The sequence below is a fragment of the Chrysemys picta genome, chromosome 2 (genome assembly GCF_011386835.1).
Source record: "Chrysemys picta bellii isolate R12L10 chromosome 2, ASM1138683v2, whole genome shotgun sequence".
NCBI lineage: Eukaryota > Metazoa > Chordata > Testudines > Emydidae > Chrysemys > Chrysemys picta.
Genome location: NC_088792.1, coordinates 54,303,641 through 54,331,381, shown reverse-complemented (window position 1 = coordinate 54,331,381; position 27,741 = coordinate 54,303,641). Strand labels below are relative to the sequence as shown.

The 27,741-nt window shown below is 42.7% G+C and overlaps 1 protein-coding gene across 1 annotated transcript in view; it reads left to right on the top strand.

The window, feature by feature from the left end:
- THSD7A (thrombospondin type 1 domain containing 7A) overlaps positions 1 to 27,741 on the top strand; it is a 539,203-nt gene that overhangs the window by 87,118 nt on the left and 424,344 nt on the right. The window contains exon 2 of the mRNA XM_042856716.2: positions 1,607 to 1,741. The gene's annotated coding sequence lies outside the window, so the exon portion shown is untranslated. The remainder of the gene's footprint in view (positions 1 to 1,606; positions 1,742 to 27,741) is intronic.

Genomic DNA, 27,741 nt, shown 5'->3' with positions numbered 1-27,741 from the left:
CCAAAAGTGGAGCTCAGGGAGTGGGACTGGCAGCTGGGGCTGTGGGGCCTGGCCTGTGGGGGCTGGCCCAGGCTCCAGCCACGCTCCCCCGAACGTTCCTCTGCACCCTCCTAGTGCATAATAGAGGCACGGCAAGGAGAGCCATGCCTTGCTCCTGCAAGACTTTGCAAAGTGCATAGCTGGGAGTGTAAGATTGTAACTCTCCAACATAAGTGTGATGAGAAGCTACTTATTGGCATAAATAAGGTTGAGCTTTAGGCTAAGTTAAGCTCCTCTACACTGAACTGAAGCAATTTTTCTGCTCGTTGCATATCCAGTCTTTTACTTTCAAGAGCACAGGCTGAAATAGAGGTAAGATATGGGTTGAGAATAGACACTTTTGAGGAAGTATAGCACCAGATTCTCTATTGAGAGATTTGCTTGATGTAGCAGAGATTGGGGGCACTCAGGGAGGTGGTTATGGCTCCCTGATTCTAAACTGGACCCAGTGTAGGATTAGAGCAGAGTGAGATCTACTGTAATCTGTGCCAGCTGTTGCATGGTTCCTGCTGAGGATAGCTATCTTCCAACCCTGATGCCTCCCCTCATCTCTGGGTGCTATGGGCGAGAGTGGCATAAGAGCGAGATACGCATGTTGTGGCCTTTCCCACGTTGGGAGAATCTTCAGCAGGGGCAATTAGGCCAGATTCCATTAGTGTGTCACAGAGGGGATGGAGCGGAGGAGAATGTTAGCAAATATATAAGACACATAGGTATACTTTTCCCTCTTTGTCTTGGCTACTGTTCCTAGCTAGGAATAACTTGATGGTTTCACAGCTGCCCCATATAAATGCATGATCAGGTTACCATTGCACTTCTGCTCATCCTTTTTTACTGATACTCTGTACCTAATATGAGCTGGGTTAAGTTTGTAGTTGTTGGCCATAAGAATTGTGTTTCTCCCATCTGCAGGTGGGACTTTATTAATATTTAGTAGCAGGAAAGGCTTTGTGCTAATTTATTTGGGGATAGTTAAGGAAGGAGGAGAGATGATGGATCATTCTATTTAAAACAAAATTATATAAATGCAGACTGAAAAAGCAAAAGTCTGCTTCAATTTATCTTCAAAAATATGGGATCAGATCAGTACATGATTCAGACGAATGTCAATTTAAATTAGAAGTTTCAGGCTAAGGCAAGTAATGTGATCAGATGGCATAAGGGAAAAAAAGGGGAATAAAAGGTTCAAAACAGTTGTCTGGCAGCAATTTTTCACACAAACAATCAAAAATGTGTGGCATGGCTTCCCAGGCATTATTATGCTATGCAAGCTTAAATACTAAGTTGTTCAGGAAAATTACATAGCATCCTGAGGCATACAGGGAAAAATGAGCCTGGAAAGAGGGTCAGTGAATTTAGCCCCCTGCCTTAAAACTTGCTTATGCACATATGTTGGAAATATTGATTCAAAAAGCTAAATTCATTATTGGGTTGTGCAAGATTTACATTGAGAGTCATCATACTATACCAATAGGCCAAATACCCTTTTGTTTTAGTGAATGACCAGGAGGAACATTTGAAGGTATCTTGTTAAAATCTTGCCTTTTCTATTTCTTTTCATTTACAGGTTGTTGCTGAAATTGTTACGCTGGGGTTGGCTGACTTCTTGCTCATGTACTTCTGTCCCAGCATGCAGTGGAATAGTGACATCTGTATCACAGCTGCTCAGCACTGGAGAATGGAATCTTCCTATGATTAAAAGGTACGTTATCTCTCTGTTTTTTTTTTTTTAAATGGAACAGATCCATATGGAATGTTAGTTTTATATCTTTCAGCTCATGTCCTGAAAAATCTAAAATATTTTTGAGTTGTAGTAGCAGAACCTGTTCTTAACTGGTAGGACTGTAAAAATACCTGTGAAAGCTGCTTTGCATAAGCCAATCCTTATGTAGGGGGTAAAGGAAGTGACATAACGTGATTGTTGCTTGGAGTAGGAAAAGTTTAAATTGGTGTGTCAATTAAACTTGGAACTTCAGAGTGTTTCAGGTTTATGGTTTTGTTCCATATGTCTGATGATTAGGAGAGACCTTCCCCAGAGGACAAATAGCTAATTTATCATTGTGCATTTGAGTTGTCTTAACACAAAAATTGATCACATAGCTGTGCAAGTCATTACATACGTATGCCTGCATCACTTACCCATTAACCATCTTCTAGAGACTTATTCTAACATTAGAAATCCTCAGCTGCTTCAAACAGCTGCCATTTAAATAAAAAATACATTGCCAGATAAATGTTTCTCTCTTCTTCCCCCCCATCATGTGGAATTTATATACCCAAATTGCCCATAGCCATGTCCTGGTGGGCAAGATTCATCTCTGGCCCAGTGACAGTTCTTCATACTTAAAAATATCATGGCTTTAAAGTCCATTATCTTATGACCCTGCAGGGCTAGAGATGTGAACTTGAGACATGGGTTTTTTAATGGGACCGAATTTCTACTCAGGATAACAGATCTTAAAGTCCACGATATTTTTATGTGGAGAAACTATTCAAGTCATGATTAGGTTTGTTCTACATTTGTCAGTTTGCATTTTTTTCTTTCCTACTGAGCCTGGCAAAGTTGCACTCTTGTAGCTTAGGTACTTGTTCTTTATAGGCAGCAGGCTACAAGAAATCTACCCATTAATAAAAATTAAACCAATATGGGATTTGATGCAGGAATTATTGGATAAGGTTTTGTAGCATTTATTATGGGGGTTGTCAGGCAAGATGATCGTTATGGCTTATAATTAGGCTTGGCAGGATTTGCTTTAAATCAATAGATGTCAGTCATTGCTGATTTCAGCTGACACACTGAAATGGGTGGGAAAAAATATCCATTGGTGTGCGTGCAGCCTCCCCCAGCAACTTGTGCCTGCAGGGATCAGGTCTCACCATCCCAGCAGTGGTGCAGGGAGGCCTCTTCAGCCCTGTTGTCATGGGAGTGGGAGAGCGGGGCTGTGACAGTGGAGCAGTAGCCATCTCCCTGCGCTGCTGCAGGGCAGGAGAGACTGGATCCCCGGAGGCACCAGGTGCAGGGCAAGCTGTGGCCCTGACCAGGCACAGCAAAGATCCCCAACTGGGGTCAAAAGTAGGATGATGAGCCTCCAGCCATGGGGGAGGCCACCCCACTGCTGAGTGTCTCCATCACCAGCCCCACAGCCATCCAGGGAGCCCTCTGCAGCTCTGCTATCACAGTCCCACTCACTCACCAGTCTGGAGTATGGGGGCCATCCTGGAGCAGGAACTGTTTAGCAGTTGGGTGTCTTCCCTCATGGCTGGGGGCTGCTCCTTCTCCTCACAGCCCTGGCCAGGAGTCTCTGCTCAATCAGGCCAGGACCGCAACTTGCCCTGCACCTTGCATCTGGGTGTCTTGGGCCCGTTAGTCCAACAGAGAGCCCCCTGCAGCCCCACTGTCAGCACTGCCCTAACTCCAACCCAACCCCCCCTTAATTTCCACAACTGTAAAAATAAATATAGTTAAAATTATAAAAAGAAAAATGGATGTTAACAGTCAAAATAAAAAATAAAATAAAATTGAATTCTGCCAAGTCCATCTATAATCTTCTGGTTTATAATCTATGATCACTTAAAAAAAAAAAAACCCTCTCAAACATTCCTAAAATTGTTTCTGTAAAATATTTTGCATGTGCAGAATATATGATGATATGTAGGTATCACTGGCTTGTGTTTGTGATTATAGGCATGTTCTTCAGTTGTTCCAAATTCACGACAGCTAAACCTTTATTGCCCCTCACACATATAGTCTATATGTACAAGTGTTTGGCACATACCTACTGTTCAAATCTAGGTTGTTGCATTAAAACAGCCTATTTTTCAGTAAAAATAGGCAGTTGTACCAGAAAGAAGAAATTTTCTTAACCTTCATAAAACACATGTATCAAATACTCCTACGAATACTCTAAAACTTAGACCTTTTAATGCTTTTTGTACTCCATCTTAATTTATTTTATTTTAGAAATTAACAACAAAAACATAGTAATATTTTAATGATGATTGCATGGGAGCAACTGACAATGAAATGAAGACAGACTGTTCATTTATTGTCATGAGAAGAGGGGGGAAATAGTGATCTTTTTGATTGCTATATTGTATAAAAATAATTGGGCTATTATCATAATCATATTCTTTTTTACGATACCAAGGTCAAGTGCAATAATAGTAATAGTATGGGGACATATCAGTTTGCAGATGCTAGTAGGTATTAATTGAGGAAAATACGAGCTTCTATTACTTTTTATGGTGCTGATAAATATTACTGTTGAAAAGAGACAGGTGAATATCAAACCCAGAGGACCTTTACCATCACTCAAATTTCTTGCCATCTGTTTTTAAAACTCTAAATTCAGCTGAAGACTAGGAAGAGGCAGAATGTACTAATCAGTATTGTTCTTGTTTGCATCAAACACTAAGAGTTTTATTTTCTGAGTTGCTTCTTCAAAAATATGTTATTCTCAAGATAATTACAGAATAGGGTACATTTTCAGAAAGTTCTCTGGGGTTTTAACTTGTGACTCCTATTGGGAAGTATGCAACCCAAATCCCACATCAATTGCAAGTGTATTCCTGTGCCATGATGTAAAGAAACTGATCTTGACTTACGTATATTTCATTTTTGAATCACTGAAATCTTAATTTTTTTGAGTACATTTTCCTTGGGCATCTCTAGTCTAGCCTCCTGCATAATACAGTAACAGCTCATTTTATCCTTTAAAATATTCTTCAGTAAAATGATGAAGTTATAAAATGTGCTTGGATACTATGGTGCTGGGTGCTATAGAAAACCCAAAGATAAGATTCACTGATGTTCAGTGGTCCAGAGGAGCTCTGACCAGTCCATACTATCTCCCCAAATCATAAATAGAGACATGGAGAAGAGCATACACCAGGCATAGTTTACACAACTGCAGGCAAAGTGACAATCTGTGAAAGATTAAACTACCCAGTGACCAAATAATCCTTTTTTAAAGATTCACAAAACAGAGCTGTGACTGTGGCATCTAAAAAAGAAATTTTTCCCAGGGTTCTCCAGTGACTTACACTGAAACATTGCATTCTTTTGCAGTGTCTCAGTTGTTGTGACTGATAGCAGCTGTATGTTGACAGAAAATACATTTTTAAACTTGCACTTTTAAAAAAAATGCACTGTTAAGCCCTGTTAACTAAGGAGCTATATGAGTGGCACTAAGTAGTATCATCTCATCAGAGAAAAAGTGAGGACATTTTTATTGCAATCCTATTGTTTCCAAAAGTGCATCTGGTGAACATGTCCAGTGTTTCAATTTTCATAGTCCATAATGCTTCACTCTGGTATGGATCTTTTCACTGTCGATTCATTATATAGCATTGTGTAGCATTGTAAATAGGAGCTGCGATGCAACAGATTTGTTTTGAATATACAATCAGATGATAACTCGTTTCTGAAGTGCTTTTCTCTGATCCTCTGGTTGGATGTTGCCAAGTACATTGAAGGAAGTAAGTGGTTCCTGGAATTGTTTATATAGTAAATGAATACTTTTAAATGACTGAAATAGTTACGTGGGAACTCTTAAATCAACTACTAAGCACTGAAACACAGGAAACGTTATTTTAAAGTAGATTAATTATTTGAACTGGCAAGAAGAAAGCAGTTGTGCTCTAATGTGTAATTAGCTTCCCACAGTCCCAGTGATCTACCTGCAAGGAGCTCATTGCACAATCTCTTCCCCCTCTGTTATCAGATTTGCCTGTTACTTTGGGCTACGCTCATTTATTGGGGTTACTCTTCTGGGGTGGGGGGTGTTCTGTAATTCTATTAATGTACTGCTTGTGTCACTTGTGTTTTCATATGGAGCCCTACTTCTCCCTGCTGCAAGTCCCCTCCCAATGGAGCTATCCTGCAGGACCTAGGTTCCCCTGGGCTGTGTTCCTCCAGAACTGGATGTGCGCGCACACACATGCGCACACACACACACACACAGCAAGTCTGAATAGACCGGGTCAATCAGCACTTTCAAGCTGTCACCCTTATATGCCACGGGTACCGCACCAGAATAGAGTAAGCCTGAGCAGGCTGGGTCAAGCAGCACTTTCAAGCTGCCAGCCTCTTATGTCACAGGTTCAGCATGTCCCCTATCCCCACTTTCACGTCACAATTGTACTGGTAGTAACCCACTTGATGAGCAAACCCCACAGGATTTTTGGGCGCTACAGGGATCTTTAGCTTAGGTAAAAGAAGTGTTGCTGCAGAGTAAATGAGGAAGTTAAAAACACAAAAGAGTAAAGTTCAGAGAGAGAGAGAGAGAGAGAGAGAGAGAAGCAACCAGATTAACCATAAAAGTTATTTATTGAATAATAGTAATAACCACACAAAGAGAGCCTAAACCAACATAACAGTTTTACAAAAGTCATATATAGAAAACTATAAAGTTATACCTGAGGTAGAAAAGAAAACAGAGAGAGAGAGAGAGAGAGCTGGCATCTCACCCATTCTCTGAAGCTTGAACTGGTCGGGGTTCCCAGATGATGGTGGTAGCTCAGGGTCCTGTGTGCTGGAGACAGGCAGAGCCCCCACATGGTCAGTCAGGAGAAGATGAAATCCCAGTGGAACTGATGCAGAGTTGGATCCATGCATCAGAACATTTACTGGAGTGTGAGTAGGGTTTTTTTGTAGGGAAGCAACAATGGTTCAAGTGAGAACACTAGATTTGTTTATGGGCAAACTGATGACTCAGGGGTTTTCTTTAGGCTAGACAATAGGAGCTGATCACTCTTGGCTATGGGTGGTGTTCTTTCCAGGGAGCTCACAGTGCAATTAGGCAGTTTCAGTATTTTGGATATCAATCAAGGATTCATTACTAGAATTGGTCTGATAACTGCTGAACAGATCATATTAGAAAAGTCAGATAGAGGAGCAAAGGATTCAGTTAAATGGTAAAAATTCCATTAAACAACCTGATTATTTCAAACAGCAGTAATTTACAGATGCTGCTCTAATGAGAACTACAAAAATATATTTTCTGTTGTGCATATAGCTGTGAGCCATGCAATCATTTTAATAACTGTTGTGAATTTTCCATCTGTATCTGAGATGAAGATTTAAAACTCTTCAAAACGGAGATTGCTAAAAGGATCCTATTTTTTTGCTGCTAACTCATGGACTTTAAGGTCAGAAGGGACCAACGTGATCATCTTGTCTGACCTCTTGTACATTGCAAGCCATAGAACCTTACTCACCCACCCACTCACTCATGTAGTAAGCCCATAACCTCTGGCTGAGTTATTGAAGTCCTCAAATCTTGATTTAATGATTTCAAGTTACAAAGAATCTACTGTTTTCTCTAGTTCAAACTAGCAAGTTATCTGTGTCCCTGCAGCAGAGGAAGATAAAAAACCAGTAGGTCTGTACCAGTCTGACCTGGGGGAAAATTCCATCCTGACCCCAAATATAATGATCAGTTTGACCCTGAGCATGTGGGCGAGACCCACCAGCCAGACACGTGGGGGAAAAAATTCTTTGCTAATAGCAGACATGGAAAGGCTATATGCCATTCTAGGCAATCTCATCATACCATCCCCATCATAAACTTATCAAGCTCAATCTTGAAGCCAGTTAGGCTCCCCCTCCCCACCCCGCTCCAACTACTCCCATTGGAAGACTGTTCCAGAACTTCGCTCCTCTGATGGTTAGAAACCTGAGTTAGCACCTGACGTTTAAAAAACATTGGTAGTGTTCTGTTGCCACCATTGTGAGTATAGTTGACACTTTGGCATAGCTACCAAGGTTCATGCAACTTCATCTATGACATTTCTAATTATGAGAAGCAGTCCTTGATTTTCCCCTCAGGGTCACCCACAGCAGTCGGAGCAGGTGTGAGGAAGGCACACCCATATTCCTTGCATGCTTCAGAATCAAGAGTTTAGAATTTGGGAGCAGACCAGTGTATTGGAGGAGATTGATTGCAGGATTGGAGGAAGGGTGATGGGGGTTTTACTAGATGGAGGGAGCCCAGAAAAGGATTGTTAGAGTGGCAGAGAGCCTGGGCGGGATATCAGTAAGGCAGGAGATCCTGATGCAGCGTACAAGGAAGGATGTGGATGGGCTGTTAGGAGCTGTTGGGCTGTAATGGAGATGTAGATAGGTAATGGATGGGGGGGTGGGGTGCTTGGGGAAGACACCATTTTAACAGCATCTAATTCTGTGACCCACACCCTTAATCTCTTTACCGTCCTGCCAGAAAATGCCACCTCCTTCTTTTCAGTGCCAGTGCTCTATTCTAGAAGGGATAGAAGACCGTGGGAGAGGTGTCAGGCTTCTCTGTTGGCTGAAAACTAGGACATTCCCCTGTAACCAGGGGGAGAAACTGTAGCTGGTCACCTGCAGCTCTTGCAAGATCTGTTAGATGCATGACAAGGGTACCAAATGTGTGAGTGCCATGCAAGATGTGTGATCCTTGCTAGTCTGAATAAGTATCTGAATGTGCAACAAGTATTCATATTCTCAGCTACTGTGAGATCTAGCTGTCATGCTTGAAGGCCTTGCTGAACCTCAAGAGGAATGGTAGTCTGAATGCCCTCTAAAATTTTTCATATTTGCCTGATGGTATTGATTACCATTTAAATCCTTGTCAATAATTTTTAAATTAACCATTGGGTTCTGTCTTTGGGGGATGGAGAGTTCCATTTTTGAGGAGAGACAGAAGGTTAGTCGACTAAGGCTTGGTCTACACTAGAAAATTAGGTCGGTTTAACTATATTGGTCTGGGGACTGAAAAATCCACCCCCCGGAGTGGTATTGTTAAGATGACCTCAATCTCCATGTAGACAGCGCTAGGTCAATTGAATAATTCTTCCGCCAACCTAGCTATTGTCTCTCAGGGAGATGGATTACCTGTTAGCAGGAGAACCACTCCTGTTGGCATAGGAGGTAATGTCTACACTGACGCACTACAGCGGTGCAGCTGCAGTGGCTCAGCTGTGCCGCTGTAGCATTTTAAGTGTAGACATACCCTAAGGCTATGGCTACACAACACATTTCTTTCAGTGGCATGAAGAACATGTACTCACGTAGCCCTGCCTAACATGGGTTTATGTAGCAGTGTAGACAGTGAGGCATGGCTTAGGTGAGTAGAGTACACACATGCCGGAAGGGTGTGGGTATGTACCCAAGTATGTACCCTATATGGCTCTATATTCACCCAACCTGTGCCTTCACATCTACACTGCTATTTTTAGGCATGCGGCGTCCCATTGGCTGCCAGTTGCTGAAGCCTGTCCCTGCCTCAGGAAAAGACCCCGGCAGCAGGGAAAGACTTTGGCACTGGAGAAGGGCTCTGACAGGGGTGAATGCAGTGAGGATATGCTCAGCCTTTTCTCTCTGCCTCCTCCCTGCCCAGAGCCTTTCACTGACATGGGTAGCTACATGCTGCAGTGTCAATGCAGCTTGCTTTCCACTGCAGCATATAGCTACGCATACCCTACCCACCACGTTCAGTGGTGTGTAATGTAGACGTAGCCCTATAAAGAAAAACTATGGCAGTGCTTTCTAAACCTCTCGCCTGCTTCACTGTTAGTGAGTCAGGAGCAGCTGGACTAGTGGGCAGAGTGCAGGTAAGACTATAAAAGTATCTCATTGGTACCCCTCTGTGTATGGTGTGCGTATATATAGTTAAGTATGTGTGCATATATGTATGTATATGTGTGTGTGTGTGTGTGTATGTATGTATGTGTATACACACACATTTGTATATTGCTGTAGTCAATTTCATTTAGAATTACAAAGCCAGATTAAGTCATTAAAATCCATAGAATTATTCTGGCTTTACACAAATGTAAATGAATTTAGATCTGGTTATCTGTGTGCATTTTTATAATATATTTTATATTTTTTTATATCATCTATTATATTTTTATAATATCTATAGAGTGAGTTAGCAATGAAGGCACAAGAACACAGGGTAAAACAAATTTAATTGATTTCCTGTTCAAAATATGTACAGTGAGAATAGTTTCCAAATCACTTGCAGTACTTTCTATAAGTTGAATAACATTTTCAGAAACTGTCTCTCTTAGAAATATCATAAAACCACAAAAGCTCAAGGGCAAGTTGGTGCTTTGGAGACTGATGATGTGTCTATCTGGCAGCTCAGTCAATGTGAATAATAGATGTTTTTTATGAGATTTATTACTAGAAAATGCAGAAATGATATCCAATGATAAAAATGTTTCCATTAAGAAAGGAAGGAATCTGGTTAAATGGGAAAAGTTAATGTTTTATTAATTTTTTGTTGTTGGCTTTTCATTCTTTTGTCTTGCGGCTCTGGTGTATCTGCTGTTAGTGAATATGCAAAATTCTAACTTCTTTAATAGAGCAATTAAAGTAGAGACAAACTAAGAAAGTTTTATGTAACAAATTCTTCTGAAGTATAAAACAAATTATACCCATATAAAAAGATTTAAAATTGTTTCCCATGGATGCAGATCCCATCGGATGCCACCTTTAAAGTACCGTATATACTTGATCAAAAAGCCAGTTCATTTATAAGCCGCCCCCCATCCCAAGATCGATAAGTAAAAATGGAAAATAATTCAGGGGTCAGCAAACTTTGGCTCCCGGGCCATCAGGATAAGCTGTTGGTGGGCCAAGATGGTTTGTTTATCTCGAGTGTCCGCAGGCATGGAAGTAAACCTAAGTAAACAAAATGTCCCGGCACGCCAGCTGCTTACCCTGACAGGCGGGGACAGCAACTGGTGGGGAAATTTTTTGGAGGGGAGAAGCTGGGAGTCAGGGGATTAACCCCTGTGACCACCCCCCCACATGATCCCATCCCTTCCCACCTTAACTGGGGAGGGCCAGGGGAGGGTGTCTCTGACCCGGCTGGAGCTGCGCAGCTGCAGCATGTTCCGTCGGGCTGGGCCGAGCGGCATGGCTGCAGCCTGCCAGCCCCGGAGCTGCAGCTGCTTTGGAGGCTCGGGGGAGAGCAGCGTGGCCAGAAGCGGAGAGACTCTGGCCCTGCCTCTTCCCTTCTGGCTCTGCTGCCTCTCCTTGCTCCCCCTGTTGGGGAGAGGGGCTGTGTCCCACCTCTCCTTCTCTACACCCGTTCATAAGCCGATCCCCTTTCATAGAATCATAGAATATCAGAGTTGGAAGGGACCTCAAGAGGTCATCTAGTCCAACCCCCTGCTCAAAGCAGGACCAATTCCCAGCTAAATCATCCCAGCCAGGGCTTTGTCAAGCCGGGCCTTAAAAACCTCCAAGGAAGGAGACTCCACCACCTCCCTAGGTAACGCATTCCAGTGTTTCACCACCCTCCTAGTGAAATAGTTTTTCCTGATATCCAACCTGGACCTCCCCCACCGCAACTTGAGACCATTGCTCCTTGTTCTGTCATCTGCCACCACTGAGAACAGCCGAGCTCCATCCTCTTTGGAACCCCCCTTCAGGTAGTTGAAGGCTGCTATCAAATCCCCCCTCATTCTTCTCTTCTGGAGACTAAACAATCCCAGTTCTCTCAGCCTCTCCTCATAAGTCATGTGCTCCAGACCCCTAATCATTTTTGTTGCCCTCTGCTGGACTCTTTCCAATTTTTCCACATCCTTCTTGTAGTGTGGGGCCCAAAACTGGACACAGTATTCCAGATGAGGCCTCACCAATGTCGAATAAAGGGGAACGATCACGTTCCTCGATCTGCTGGCAATGCCCCTACTTATACAGCCCAAAATGCCGTTAGCCTTCTTGGCAACAAGAGCACACTGTTGACTCATATCCAGCTTCTCGTCCACTGTGACCCCTACGTCCTTTTCAGCAGAACTGCTACCTAGCCATTCGGTCCCTAGTCTGTAGCAGTGCATGGGATTCTTCCATCCTAAGTGCAGGACTCTGCACTTGTCCTTGTTGAACCTCATCAGGTTTTTTTCTGCCCAATCCTCTAATTTGTCTAGGTCCCTCTGTATCCGATCCCTACCCTCTAGTGTATCTACCACGCCTCCTAGTTTAGTGTCATCTGCAAACTTGCTGAGAGTGCAGTCCACACCATCCTCCAGATCATTAATAAAGATATTAAACAAAACCGGCCCCAGGACCGACCCTTGGGGCACTCCGCTTGAAACCGGCTGCCAACTAGACATGGAGCCATTGATCACTACCCGTTGAGCCCGACGATCTAGCCAGCTTTCTATCCACCTTACAGTCCATTCATCCAGCCCATACTTCTTTAACTTGGCGGCAAGAATACTGTGGGAGACAGTATCAAAAGCTTTGCTAAAGTCAAGAAATAACACATCCACTGCTTTCCCCTCATCCACAGAGCCAGTTCTCATCATAGAAGGCAATTAGGTTAGTCAGGCACGACTTCCCCTTCGTGAATCCATGCTGACTGTTCCTGATCACTTTCCTTTCCTCTAAATGTTTCATAATTGATTCCTTGAGGACCTGCTCCATAATTTTTCCAGGGACTGAGGTGAGGCTGACTGGCCTGTAGTTCCCCGGATCCTCCTTCTTCCCTTTTTTAAAGATGGGCACTACATTAGCCTTTTTCCAGTCATCTGGGACCTCCCCCGATCGCCATGAGTTTTCAAAAATAATGGCTAATGGCTCTGCAATCTCACCCGCCAACTCCTTTAGCACCCTCGGATGCAGCGCATCCGGCCCCATGGACTTGTGCACGTCCAGTTTTTCTAAATAGTCCCGAACCACTTCTTTCTCCAGAGAGGGCTGGTCACCTTCTCCCCATGCTGTACTGCCCAGTGCAGCAATCTGGGAGCTGACCTTGTGCGTGAAGACAGAGGCAAAAAAATCATTGAGTACATTAGCTTTTTCCACATCCTCGGTCACTAGGTTGCCTCCCTCATTCAGTAAGGGGCCCACACTCTCCTTGATTTTCTTCTTGTTGCTAACATACCTGAAGAAACCCTTCTTGTTACTCTTAACATCTCTTGCTAACTGCAACTCCAAGTGTGATTTGGCCTTCCTGATTTCACTCCTGCACGCTTGAGCAATATTTTTATACTCCTCCCTGGTCATTTGTCCAATCTTCCACTTCTTATAAGCCTCTTTTTTGCGTTTAAGATCAGCAAGGATTTCACTGTTTAGCCAAGCTGGTCGCCTGCCATATTTACTATTCTTTCTACACATCGGGATGGTTTGTTCCTGCAACCTCAATAAGGATTCTTTAAAATACAGCCAGCTCTCCTGGACCCCTTTGCCCTTCATGTTATTCTCCCAGGGGATCCTGCCCATCTGTTCCCTGAGGGAGTCAAAGTCTGCTTTTCTGAAGTCCAGGGTCCATATTCTGCTGCTCTCCTTTCTTCCTTGTGTCAGGATCCTGAACTCGACCATCTCATGGTCACTGCCTCCCAGGTTCCCATCCACTTTTGCTTCCCCTACTAGTTCTTCCCTGTTTGTGAGCAGCAGGTCAAGAAAAGCTTTGCCCCTAGTTGGTTCCTCCAGCACTTGCACCAGGAAATTGTCCCCTACGCTTTCCAAAAATTTCCTGGATTGCCTGTGCACCGCTGTATTGCTCTCCCAGCAGATATCAGGGTGATTAAAGTCTCCCATGAGAACCAGGGCCTGCGATCTAGCAACTTCTGCTAGTTGCCAGAAGAAAGCCTCGTCCACCTCATCCCCCTGGTCTGGTGGTCTATAGCAGACTCCAACCACGACATCACCCTTGTTGCTCCCACTTCTCAACTTTATCCAGAGACTCTCAGGTTTTTCTGCAGTATCATACCGGAGCTCTGAGCAGTCATACTCCTCTCTTACATACAACGCAACTCCCCCACCTTTTCTGCCCTGCCTGCCTTTCTCTGGTGCTTCCTTTTTTTACTACAAAAATTCAGCTTATGAACAAGTATATATGGTAGTTCTTCTCTGAAAATGATTGCAAAATTTCTCCCTTTTTCCTTGTGTATATTCAGTCACATTTGCTTGTTTTCATAGGAGGAGGGGGCGATTTTGCTATTTTTTACCACTGCAAGCGCTGCAACCCTCCCCCCCCCCCCTCCCCGAGTTTAGTGACAATGAACTCAATTATTTTTTTGACTGGTGCATTATCAACTATTGTTGATTGTTAGTTAAGTCCACTTGCCAGAGTCAGAGGTACATTAAATCTAGGGAGAGGCTGTGGGAAAGATCCTGAAAGAAGGCTAAGGTAGGCAGAAATCCAGGATGGGAGCAAGGCATCTGAGAGAGCAGACCTTAGCTGAGGTTGGGGCAAAGAGTTATGTTTCTTTGAGTGTAGTTAGTTCGACTTTTTCCTTACCTCAGGGGAGGAGGGACTTTAACGCCACCTGGCTGGAGGGCCGAGTCACTAGAAGAGGCAGATCACTGCAGGGCTGGAATGTCTGTTGGCAGGGGGGCAAAGTGAGGAAAGTCTGCTATGCCATGTCCAGCCATAAAGGGATGTATGAGCTTAATCATAATCAATAAAAATTGATAGTGTTCCAGGTTCAAATTTATTGATAAGGAGTCCTCAAATAACCAAGCTTGACTGAGTTTATGAAGCAACTGTTAGCAGAAAAGGCATACCTTACCAGTGTCTGTTAGAACTGAACCTGCAGCCTAATGACAAGTCTGATTCCAGATTGTCTGCATCCTTCCTGCACTTGGCATGACCAGTTGGGATGCCCTGCCTTGCCATGATTAATTCCTCCTATGCTACCATGAAGACGCTTCTCAAATTCTCCACATGTTTTTGCCAATTTAACTACTTTACATTTTCCTCACCACACTGGGTCTGACATTCTTTAAGCTTTCCTTTCATTTCTTGCAAGTTATGAAGCAAGGACACACTTAAACTACTCACATTCTCAAATTGCAATTTTTAAATTCCACATTCTCTTTTTTTTAAGATTCTCATCCATTTCATTAACTTTTTTCCATCTCCTTAACCTGTAATTCAAAGCTTTACATGCCATGACAGACACTGACCCGCCTTCCCTTCAGCTCATTGTCTCTGACTTTCTTTTCAACCTCTAATGTGAACAGTGAACACACATAATCCCGTGGGTTGTGTCCAGTGCAAACAAAGCTCACCCATAGTCAGTGTTATATTTTCTCATCGATGATTCAAGAGCTCCTTTAGTATTTATTTATTTATTTATCATCAGTCAGCATGTTACTGTTTCTGGCATTTTGCCAAGTAGAGTCTCGCTTTATGTATTGATTTATTCAAAAGTTTCCTGCCACAGGCACCTGGCTGCAAGGTCCACTGGGTATGTTACAAACCAGGACTTGTGACAATCAGAGTCGAGCTCTACACTGCCGCTATCCTATTCCTGACAAGTAGGTTGTAACCCTGCCTTATCACATTCAATTAATAACTGATTATTGGAATTCCCAGCTGTGCCTTCAATTTGTAATCAGTAAAAATTGATAATCAATTTTACAGGTTCAAATTTACTAATAACTAAAGAGACCTCAGATAACCAAGCTTGATTGAGTTTTATTAAGCAATTGTTAGTAAGTGTATAACAGAAAAGGCATATATTGCCAAAATCTGTTAGAACTGATTCTGCAGCCTCATGAGACGTCTGATTCCAGCCTCTTTGGTTCTAATAACTGTTCATACCTTGCTATATTTATAATCGGGTTGTTTACAATCCCATTGGTTCTCCTTTCCATATCATGGATAAAAATATGTTCCGAGCACATGATTTGGACATCTGTTGCTTACTCATGCCCTTGCCATTAGCATATTATATTTATATGTGCTTTTGTTTATTGCAGTTAGAACATTGCTCACTAAATCAAAAGGACAGGGTACTATGTCAAAGGTTTTTATATCTTTCTTAACTACAGCAAGCTGGTATTTTTCCACTTCTTAGCGTGGCTATTGTAAATAGTGGTCCTTTTCGATTATTAATGGACAAAACATCAAATTGTGAAGCTCGAGTTTGGTTTATTAATCAAAGACTAGATATCTAAGATCAAACTGCACAAACAGAATGGTGATACATACCAACTGATCTGGGGTACCAGGCCAGTCTACGTGTACTCGGTTCAATTTGGGTCACAAGGTCTCTTATACATTACTTGATTTTTAATATTACAGTTTGTGACTAACTGCATAACTTATTATCCAATCACTAGTAAAGGGCAACTTGTTGACTACATGTTTTAAAACATTCTACTATGCCTTATATTTCTGTCCAAACATCGTTGACCAATGCAACTGAACACAAGTTGAAAACATGTTTTTGCCAACTACTTCATTTTGCGCCTTTGCATTTGGAATATTTTATATGGCTGCAAAACTTATTCCTTTCTTGTGGTTTTAGCATAGCACAACTTAAAAATAGGTTGAGGTATATTATATTCTTATAGTTTAAAACAATCTAGCTAGTACATTTCCTATGTCTGTCTGTCTGTCTGTCTCTCTCTCTCAACATTACTTACAAAGCTTTGTGGGAGTTCTTAAGCATAGCCATGATAAATGCTTAGGCTGTAGGCCTTGTGTCAGCACTACAAAGCGTTATGGATATTCTCACAAACAAGCTAATAGATCCTGTAATAGTATAACCTATAGGTCAACAGCAGGGAGTTGATTCTTTCACAGCAGGTAAATAACATGATCAATATATAATAATTTCTGTCTGAAAACTGAAAAAGTGCATCCTAAGCCACTTACCTAAGCTAGACACCTTAAACTTTAAAAGGGTATCCTTCCTTCTTGACTTACAAGTGCAGTGTGTGCAGAGAATGGGGAAAGCTGCTGGTGCTACTCTTGAGGGGATTGCTTGGGTCTCTGCCATGACTACCGCTGTTTCCACATAGTTGCTACAGGCCTGAGAAGCAAAAATGTATATTACAGGTGGTGCAGAACTGTCTTCCCACAGGTGGAACTTTAGGTAGGTGGTATTGAGCCACAGGCACCACAGTCCAATCTCTTGACTTGCTTGGAGACTGTGCATGCCTGCCACACCAGTTCCCAAGTGCAAGGACTGCCATTGTTTCTGTCCTTTGTGAGGTTTACAGAACAGGGAGGGCTCCCATGCTAAAGCAAGATGCAATCTGGCTCTGTTTTTACCTGTCTGAATGTTTTTTCCTTTTGATATTCATGCAAACTATTCTCCTAACATTGACTTCTACGTGTATTACAAGTTGGCAGTGTTTAGTTTATTTTATCTTGCATTTCTCTACTTTGGGAAGAAGAAACAAATATCTGGAGGGAAGCATCAGAGCTCCTTCTTGTTCAGGTGTGTGTGTGTTATGTTGATGCATCAAGTGAATATTTAATTTTTCCTGTGGAATTTCTAAATTTCCTTTTTTCCACTTTAGCAACCAAAGGGCTGCCTTTGCTATTTAGAGTCCTGTGAAGTTACATGAACCCTGCCTCCATTTCAATATTTGACTGCATGTATGTATCCACTCAGTCATACATATTCAGCTAGTCAAATATTATGCAGAATATGCATCTATTTGGCTAAATAAAATGTAAAGAAGAAGACTGTACTGGTCAGAATCCTTAAAATTCCTCTTGGCCCGCAGAAAGGGAGTTGCATTTTTTTATTTTTTATTTTGTATCTACAGAAACTCCGTTTTGTCCAGTGAAATTCATCCTGCAAGACAAATGAAATGGCAAAGCTCCATGCGCCTGTTATGCACTGTTACATCAATTTGACACTGGTTCACTCTACTGAAGTGGAAAGTTGAGGAGTAGCTCAATTGAGAACCATATCCCAGGACAGCATACTCAGACAAGTTTTGTGACCACCTAAACACATTTAAAAAAAATTCTTGATGGTTCCCCCCCCCCCCCCCCCGAGTAAAACTAGGTTAAATTTCTCAAACTTAAAATAATGGATTTGCTGTTAGAGGGAAGTAGCTACCATATTCATGCTAGGCATACCTTATGGCTGCTCTCTGATGCTATAAATATTTACTGCCGAGCGTAGTCCCACTGCAAGGCTCTTAGTTTATTTTGTGTGGTATTGTTATGTGGTGGTATACAGCAGAAATGCTGTTTTTCATCCTAGAAAGAGATGAATCTCTGTGTATGCCATGATTCCTATTTGTAATAATGAAGCGTTCTATATCCTTTTAACCCAAAGGAGCAATAAAATTGAAAAATTAAGCTTTGAATCATTTTTGATTTTAAAAAAAAGTTTTTCTGCTTACTTAACTAATTCCTTAGATATGATTTTGTTCTAGTAATATCAGTGTTCTGTTTCTTACAAAATATTTTCTTTTTGTTTTGTATCTACACATTGTCTAGAACAGTGATGCTCAGACCTCAGTGGTTCAGGAGCCAAATAGCTATCAACGTTATCCAAAAGAGCCACAGTAGGGTGAATTCATTGTTTCTATCGATCTATATTAGTCTCACAGCAAAATGACTGATCGGGTATTCTACAATTTGTTAACGACCTAGTAAAAGCATTCTGATTGGTTAATAATTAAATAAGGCAGTGTGCTGCAAAGAGCTGCAGGAGACACATTAAAGGGCCACTTGTGGCTCCTGAGCTTCAGTCTGAGTATCACTGGTCTAGAATAAATGTAGCTTTTAAAGCTTCCCTTACATGGTTGTAAGCTTTCCCGAAGCTAGTACCAGTCTTGATAAGCAGCTTTTTTTTTACTATATTTTTTCATAGTGGAGAAAGCTGTACTGGATATCCTGTCACAAGGGTGAAAGTGTTTTGTTGTTGTTTTGTTTTTTAAGTGGTGGTACAGAAGATTCAGTAGGCTCTGCAAATATGTAGCCATTGCCAGCCTGGTAGTCAGGAAGTGTCTCTTTGGCACTTTTTACAAGAATATATATTCTTCACCCATTAGAGAATTCACAATTAGTATTTGAAAGTCAAATGTTAGTACACCTCTATCCCGATATAACACGAATTCGGATATAACGTGGTAAAGCAGCGCTCCGAGGGGGCAAGGCTGCGCACTGCGGCGGATCAAAGCAAGTTCGATATAACGCGGTTTCACCTATAACACAGTAAGATTTTTTGGCTCCCGAGGACAGCTTTCTATCGGGGTAGAGGTGTATTAACACTTTTAATAAAGAATCTATCAACTTTTATGGGAAAACTTAAATATTCAGAATCTTGATGATTTTATTCTGCATAAGGCTGACATGATATTATAAATGGTCAGCTGAGATTCAGTTTTGGGGTTTTTGGTCTTGTGGGATGGTGGTGGTGGCTGCTTTTTTCTCTCAAAGATGGTTAGCAGAATATTCATGTCAAGAAACTCATCTGGGGAGGTTTATTCCTTTATTTGGTATTTGTACGTCTCTACATTCTGTTTGTACCTGCATTTTAATATATATACCAGGACAGGATGTACATATATACACACACTAAAATGTATGTACAGAAAAAAAACCTAGTCGGGTAAAAATGTCAAATAATGGAATAGATGACTCCAACAGGCTTATTACTATAAATGTTCTCTGGACCAACTTTACAATTGTTGCTGCCCTTGTAAAGAAGGGCAGTCAAAATTTCTTCAGTACCCCTTAATACCTCATTAACATACGTTTTCTTTTGCATTTTATAGTAACTCCAAACACTCCTGTTGTAGCTATGCTTACTATCAGTTACTTCTCAAGCATATCTAACTGTTATTCATAACTTTCCTTCTATTATTCTGTTACTTTCTACTCTTCTCGAATTCTATAGCACACTTGCAGATATGATCAGTGTAGCGCACAGTAATAATCCTCACAAACTCCAAGCTTTTCTCTTTTGCCCACTCCCTCACACATACATCATCTCACATATAGTCCACTTTTGAACCAATAATTAAACACACTGGGTCACAATCGCTCAGCCAGCTTTCTGAGCCCCTGAACTGGGTCTAGATGCCTTAAATAAAATTCAATACAGCCCTCAGTCTCTCACAGGGATTGGTGTACTGGCTTGGCATCAGGTGGAGCACTATGCGCTGCACCATGTCTAGTCCTAAATGTAGTTAGAATGCCGGTGGCTACACTAGCACTGTAGGTATGTCTATGCCGGTGGTGTAATTTCCAGCTTGGGTAGACCTGCCTATGCTAGCTGTGATGCCAGCTGTGATGGAGCTAGGAAGCTAAAAATAGCAGAACTGCAGCTGCACAGCTAACAAGATAGGCGAGCTGCCCTGAGTACAATTGCATCTGAAATCCTAGATAAGTAATTTGAGTGGCTAGCTTGAGCCCTCACCCATGCAGTCATGGCTATGCTGCTATTTTTAGCACACTAGCTTGATCAGAGCTAGTACACGTATCTCTACCTAAGTTGGAATACTTAGGTATAAGGATATACCCTATGCCACCCAAAAATTCACCTCTCTTATGTCTCAGTGGCCCATATGTGTGTGTGGGAGAGATGAGACTAGTATATGGACAGGCAGACTGAAGATGTGACTGGGGCCAGGCGCAAGAGCCATGTCTCTGAATTCAAAGCACAAGCACTTAAGGGCTCCTACAACACTACTGCTTCAATTCCTGGGTGTATCAAAATAGCGGCATGCTGGAGAACCCTTTAAGTGCCAGTCCATCAGTGGAGACATAATCCTTCAGTGGAGCTCTGCAGCCTTTCCTTTCTGGTGCTGTGAGTGGTGGAGGAGAGACATTATGATTGAGAAGAAGAGCTGATGAGTGAACTGTTGTTGAGTTACTTAACTGCTTTTTTCCCTTGCTTTGTACTGTTTGTTGGTAGGTAATATAGTGTAGCGACTGTGAGTTAACATTAATTAAAGTAACAAAATTTAACATTTGTGCGAGGACGAATATAAAAACTACATTTAAAGAACATTATTATGGTGGCCAAGTCAAACACTCAAAACTTAGGAAATGCCAGTATTAAGGTTGCCCTTTTGTAAGCCTTTTGCCCCTCTAACCATCTGTGGTATTTGTGATGGGTTGGAGCATAGAAACCCCCTTGGGGGCTGCCCATTATGTGCTGAGACTACCTCTGAGCCTGTTTTCCCTGGCAGCTTGGGACTTCAGTGCCCTGCCTGGTTTGAACCAGACCCACTAGCCTGCTACAAACACAGACCCAGGTTTGAACTACATCCCCCCCAAAAGCTGCAGGCTTAACTGAAAACAGCTTAAGAAGTGTTCCTCTCTCCAACACTCAGGTACCCAACTCCCAATGGGGTCCAAACCCCAAATGAATCAGTTTTACCCTGTATAAAGCTTATACAGGATAAACTCATAAATTGTTCACCCTCTGTAACACTTATAGGGAGATATGCACAGCTGTTTGCGTCCCCTCCCCTCCCCCCCGCCCAGGTATTAATACATACTCTTGGTTAATTAATAAATAAAACATGATTTTATTAAATACAAAAAGTAGGATTTAAGTGGATTAAGTAGGATCCAAGTAATAACAGACAGAACAAAGTGAATTACCAAGCAAAATAAAATAAAACACGCAAGTCCAAGCCTAATACAGTAAGAAAGTGATTACAAATGAAATTTCACCCTCAGAGATATTCCAGTAAGATTCTTTTACAGACTAGCCTCCTTCTAGTCTGGGTCCAGCAATCACTCTCACCCCTGTGGTTACTGTCCTTTGTTCCAGTTTCTTTCAGGTATCCTTTGGGAGTGGAGAGGCTATTTCTTGAGCCAGCTGAAGACAAAATGGAGGGGTTTCCAGGGGCTTAAATAGACTCTCTCTTGAGGCTGGAAACCCCTTCCCCTCATCTAGGGTTACCATACGTCCGGTTTTTCCCGGACATGTCCGGCTTTTCGGCAATCAAACCCCCGTCCGGGGGGAATTGCCAAAAAGCCGAACATGTCCGGGAAAATGCCGGCCGGGCACTTGCCCTCCCGCGGCTGCTCTGCTCCTCCCCTGACTCTTCGGCTCTGTTTAAGAGCCGAGCGCTACGGGCTTCGGGCAGCCCCCGTGCCTCTGGACCCTGCGCCGCCGGAGCCCGGGAGGGGAAGTGCCCGGCCGGGGGCGCAGGGTCCGGAGGCATAGGGGCTGCCCGAAACCCAAGCGCTACCGGCTTCACGGTTTGCCGGGCAGCCTCCAGACCCTGCGCCCCCGGCTGGGCGCTTCTCCTCCCGGGCTCCAGCTGCGCTGGGGAAGCGCCAGCCGGGGGCGCAGGGTCTGGGGGCTGCCCAGCAAACCGTGAAGCTGGTAGCGCTCGGGCAGCCCTTTTCGCGTGGCTGGGAGTGGGAGGGAGAAGGGGGCGGAGTTAGGGCGGGGTTGGGGTGGGGAAGGGGTGGATTTGGGGCGGGGCTGGGGTGGGAAATGGGCGGGGCTAGGGCCCCGTGGAGGGTCCTCTTTTTTTATTTGTTAAATATGGTAACCCTACCTCATCTTATGCAGAATCTAGCTGCAAGATGGAGTTTTGGAGTCACATGGGCAAGTCACATGTCCATGCATGACTCAGAACTTTACAGATTGAGCTACATTCCCAGGAAAGCTCAGATGTGGATTGGCATCTCTCAAAGTTCATTTTTAGCTTAAGTGTTTCTTGATTGGGCACTTACTGAGAATAGTCTTTTCTCAAGACGCTGACCAACTTCTTCACTGAGGCTACTTAAAATCAAACAAGTACATAGCCAATATCCATAACTTTTAATACAAAAATGATACCTGCATGTAAATAGGATAAATATATCCAGTAGATCATAACCTTTGCAGAGGTATGTTACATGGCCTATCTAGCATAAAACATATTTCAGTTATGTCATATTCACACTCATGAGCATATTTCTATAAAGTATTATGGGGTGCAATGTCACAGTATTTACCACACTGTATTATCTGAATTGCTCCCAATCTTTGATGTTTTTATTTTCACAACACCCCTGTGAGGAAATGGATCCATACTCCGTGTAGATGGAATCTTCAAAACAAATTTAGTTACCAAACCCTAACAAGTCTCTACTTGAGTATATGCAAACTGAGATTTTCAAAGACTTGTGTGCCTAAATTAGTTCAGATTTTCATGAGGCATAAAAAGGCATATTCCTGACACTAAGGCAACTTGCCCTCTGCCACCTCTGTGTTCCCTGCCAAATTTCAAGTCCCAGCTTCAAAGCATGTAGGTTCTATATCTTTTCAATGAAACAATTGTCAGAATGTTTTAACATGGGAAAAACAACACATTTACTCTTAATTTTGTTCTCCGAAATTGCTGAACTGTTCATAGGAATACTGAACTGAGTCAGAAACTCATGAAAAATTATAGCCTGAGTGGCTAAAGTCTGGCAAAGTTATAAGCAACAGAAAATGTGGTCTTTACAATGGAAAGTACAATAGTGATCCTTAAATATAAGTATTGCTATTTGCACCACCTATAAAATTTATGTGTGTATATCTAAATAAATTTTTAAAAAATCTTCTCATGCGCAAGCCTTTTATGACTCTACACCTCAGGTACTACACAACTAAAAACTTGTCAAATGCCAAGTTTTATTATATTTTATAGCATCTTCTGTCACTTCTTCTAGTATCTTCCTAAGAAATTACTATTTTTTTACAGTAATGTCTAATTTAAGTGTCAAAATGAAACCCTTGATTGATTTGTAGGTCACTTGTATTCTTTCCTACATACTTTGACACACTTCTAGAAAAGATTGTCTTTGTAAGTCTCAGATGGATCCTGCAGAGCCATGCAGTCTTTGTCAATCTTCAGACAATTCTGGGTTTTGATCACTTGTTTTCATGTGATACTGATTTCCTTTAGTACTTCTCTTCTTCCTCCCCTGGGAAATTATATGTTGTTTCTGGCTTCTGTTTCCCATTTTCTTTTATGAACTCTAAAGCTAGGAAATCATTTATTTTTTAACATTCTCTTGCTCTTCTGTTAGTAAATTACCTTTAGTATGTCATAGACCTAAGCATTTCCTTCACTGACCTTTTGTGCTTGAAACATTTCTTATTTAGTTAACCTCTTGGGCACACTTCCTCTTTTTTTCCTTTACAATATAGTAGCTGCTTAAAATGTTAAGTGTCTTCATTTCTTCATGTCTTCAAACCTGGATTCTTTTTCGGTTTGTTTTGGTTTCTTTAAAGTCATAATACATTTTTAACGTTTCTGAAACTACTTTGTCTTGGAAATGATTCCACTGTTTTTGCTCAAACTTCTGAAAAAAATCCCAACCTGAAAATGAGATTGAGTGGAAAACTTCAGCCCTACAGGAAGTTTGTCAAAAATATAAAGAACTAAAACCAGAGAGGTTTATGGTGGGAAGTGCATTAGGGAACCTTGGCCCTAGGCATCACCACTGCTTTGTGTATAAGACATACAAATATATACACTTCGCAGCTTTTCATGGTATGTTTCCTCCTTGAAGGAAAAATCATGCTACAATCAGAATGCTGAAAAGTTTATCTTTCAGTTTTCAGATTGCTGATCAGAGTAGAATGTGAGTACATTTTCTTTTGTTTCATAACACTCTGTGTAAGGGAGAACACCACAATAGAATGGAAATTTGCATGAAGGATTTCCTGCTCCCAGAAGCTGAGCAGACTTATTCAGTCCATCCAACCACTACCAATCCAAGAGACAAGGGCTGATGCTTGGGAACTGACCCCAGGCTATATTAAATGGCAAATAACTTCATTAACACAGGTTAACGTTGTCTGGTGGTATCTCATGCCCTTCTGGAATCTCAAGTTCAGCAAAACTCAAACTTGTGAAAATCAGGAAATAGAATTAAGGTGCATGCCCATGCAACCTTTACTCTGCCTCTCCAAAGCTGGCAATAGTCAATGAGAATTATCTGCATGCACTCCACCTGTGGTGGAGGGATTAGTTGGAATAGCTTGGAAGAGCTGTATCATGATATGAAGTAATCTGGTAGTGACTGTGCTTCTCAAGGCATGTGTGTCCCTCTCCCTGCCCGTGTGTGTGATCACAGGAAAGAGGTACATGTGTTCCTTGAGAGATCCAGAATGCCTCATTTCAGCACTGCATGTAGGCTCTGTCAGTAGTGGGACACAGAGGTCTTCTTGCCACCGGGATTGTCAGCAGTGAGGTGGGAGATGTGTGGTCTGAGTTTAATGAAGGTTGAGTGAAAGTACAGTGTTAAATGACATCATGTGCATAAGAGCGAAAGGGATGTAAAATTTAGCAGATATGTTCTTGCTGTGGTGTAGGCTAAGTATTTTGAGTGTAGGGCAGGTGTAGGTAGCTCCTATTGAATACAAGGCAAAGGCAGTGTGTGAGTATATTTACAGAGCCCTATTGGGGCAATGCTCAAAGAGGGTAGAGTTAAGGTTTCATGGGCATGTACTTCAATTTAACTCTGTATTTCCTAGCTGTCACAAGTTTATTTTGCTGCACTTAACTGTCTGGAAGGGCATGGGGATCCACCAGGGAACCTTAACTCTGAGTTAACAAACTTTTTTGCCATATAATTTCCTATTTTTTTGAAGAGAGAGAGAAATGTTCTTGGGAATTAATGGTCATGTAGTAGTGCGGTTCACATGCTACTGTGGACAGGTAATGATGATAATATGTAGCACTTTTCATCAGTAGATCTCCAGGAGGGAAACCTCATTATTCCCATAGTGCAGATGGAGAAACTGAGACAGTGTGGTAAAGCTGTTTGGCCAAAGTCAGCCCAGAGGTAAGTGGAAGAGCCAGGAATAGAGCCCCCAAGGTTCTGAGTCCTAGTCCACTGTTCTATACACTAGACCACACTGTTGCTATGCGATTGTCAAGTACCATCCCCTACCCGCACAGCCACCTGCAGCTAGCAGGTTCAGAGAGTATGAAGTGGCCTATTCATCTCAATGAGATGTTCAACTGAATGAGAACCCCCCATGGAAATGAATACAGTCTGAAACAATAGCTCTGTGGTGTGTGTGATCTGCTCCATTCAGGTCAGTGTGTGTTCTCATTCCCCAATGCTGGACACCATCAAGCATGCCTGTCTTCGCCGCCGTGTAGCAGTGTGTTCTTGGAACATGCTTCCAGTGTACCTGTGCTCAGCTTCACACCCTGAGGGGCAGGGCTTCCCCAGATCCAGGCACAGGTGGGAGGCAGGGGGAGGGTCTTAAACCCACCTATTGTGACAAGGACCCCCCCGATCTCATTTCACACATGGGGGGGGGAGGTTGAAGAGAGTTGCTCAGACCCCTATAGATGGGTAGGCCCTCCCCAGCTCTTGGTGCACACATGGTGGGGGGTTAGGCAGAGGGACCCAGACACGCCCAGAGGGGCAATTCTCCCCCACTTCCCAACTCATTTGAGAGAAGGCCCAGAAAGGGAGGCCTCTCCCATATATAGCACACACATGGGAGAGCAGGAAAAGGAGCTCAGACCAGGAGCGCCGCCAGCTTTTCTGCCGCCCTAGGTGGCGGAAGGTCCCGCCCCGAAATGCCGCCCCCCCCTACAGAGGCAGCAGAAGGTCCCGCCGCCGAAATACCGCTGCGGTCGCCGCCCCCCCAAATTGTAGTGCCCTAGGCGACTGCCTAGGTTGCTTAATGGGTTGCGCCAGCCCTGGCTCAGACACCCCCAACAGGGCAAGCCTCCCTATACTGAGACTGGCTCATATGAGGAGGTGGGGGGGGGGCTCAGACTCCCTAGAGGGGTAATGCCCCCTCCAGATCCTTGCACACATGCAAAGATAGGTAGAAAGAGGCGCTCAGATGCACCAAGGCAGGCAACCTGCCCAGATCCTATTGCATACATGGGAGGGGAGATTGTGGGGCTCACAGATATCCCATCTATGTTCTTCCTCAGACTCCCTGCCACTCACCTCCATGTTCCCCTTACCATTGTCCCACCCCTCCCCACAACCCCCTCATCTGAGTTCCCAACGCCTACCATCGATCCCCATTGATTTCAATCCCTTTGCTGCAGCCCCCTAACCTCTCCGTCTATTGCCCCCCACCTCCCTCCTCCCTAATTCCAACCCCCACTTCCAGCAAACATTTGCAATTAATTTTCTTTTTAAAAACAATTTGAGCACCGTCTGAAGTTTCTGCTGTGCTCAAATTAAATTTCCCGAAAATAAATAAATTAAACCTCTAACAGAAGCAGATTGTAGCAACATGTCTCTTTCAGATTTCTTCCTAGGATGGGAGTTGAGCTCTCAGTGCCTGTGTGGCGATCAGGTTTGATGCCACAGTGGTTATCCAGAGCCACTCAGGTCATGTGAATCAGAGCTGGTTTACGACTCTCTTTGGCTGTCTCGCTTGCTGCACATGTTCAATTTCCAGTGTGAGAGACTTAGGCATGAGCCTAACTGGAGAAGCAAACTTTTTTTGTGGGTGCCATGCTTCTTTCTGATGTAACCTTTAAGCACATGAGACCCTTATGCCAGGGTCAAAGCTATGATTTGATCTTTAGGTCTGGCCAAAAATACTTTGGTAGAATATCAATTTTAAGAAAAACTCTTTTTAGGGGGCTGTATCTCATGGGAATCCTTCATCAATGGCCTCAAACTTTGCTCACTAAACCCAGGCAGTGCCCCCATGAACCATAACAAATTTCAAGGCAATCTGAGTAACTGTAAGGATTTTAATAATTTAGAAAAGTGAAGCTTTAAACAGAAAACTTGTTTTAATTTTGGTAGACCTGGCAGTCCCATATAATGTACAGCAACACTGAGCACCAACCACTGATGGCAGGTGGGTGGGGAGAAACAGTTTTCTGACAAGTATATTGTGGCCTGTTTATTTAGGCAGTCTCATTTTAAGGATGCTGACTACTTCACCTGAGCTTTCACTATATGTCTTAAGCCTCAGTATGTATTTAAGGTAGGGGTTTAAATACTTATCTTTAGAAAAACGGTTTTAAAAGCACTATGAATATTTTGTTATTGCTAAATG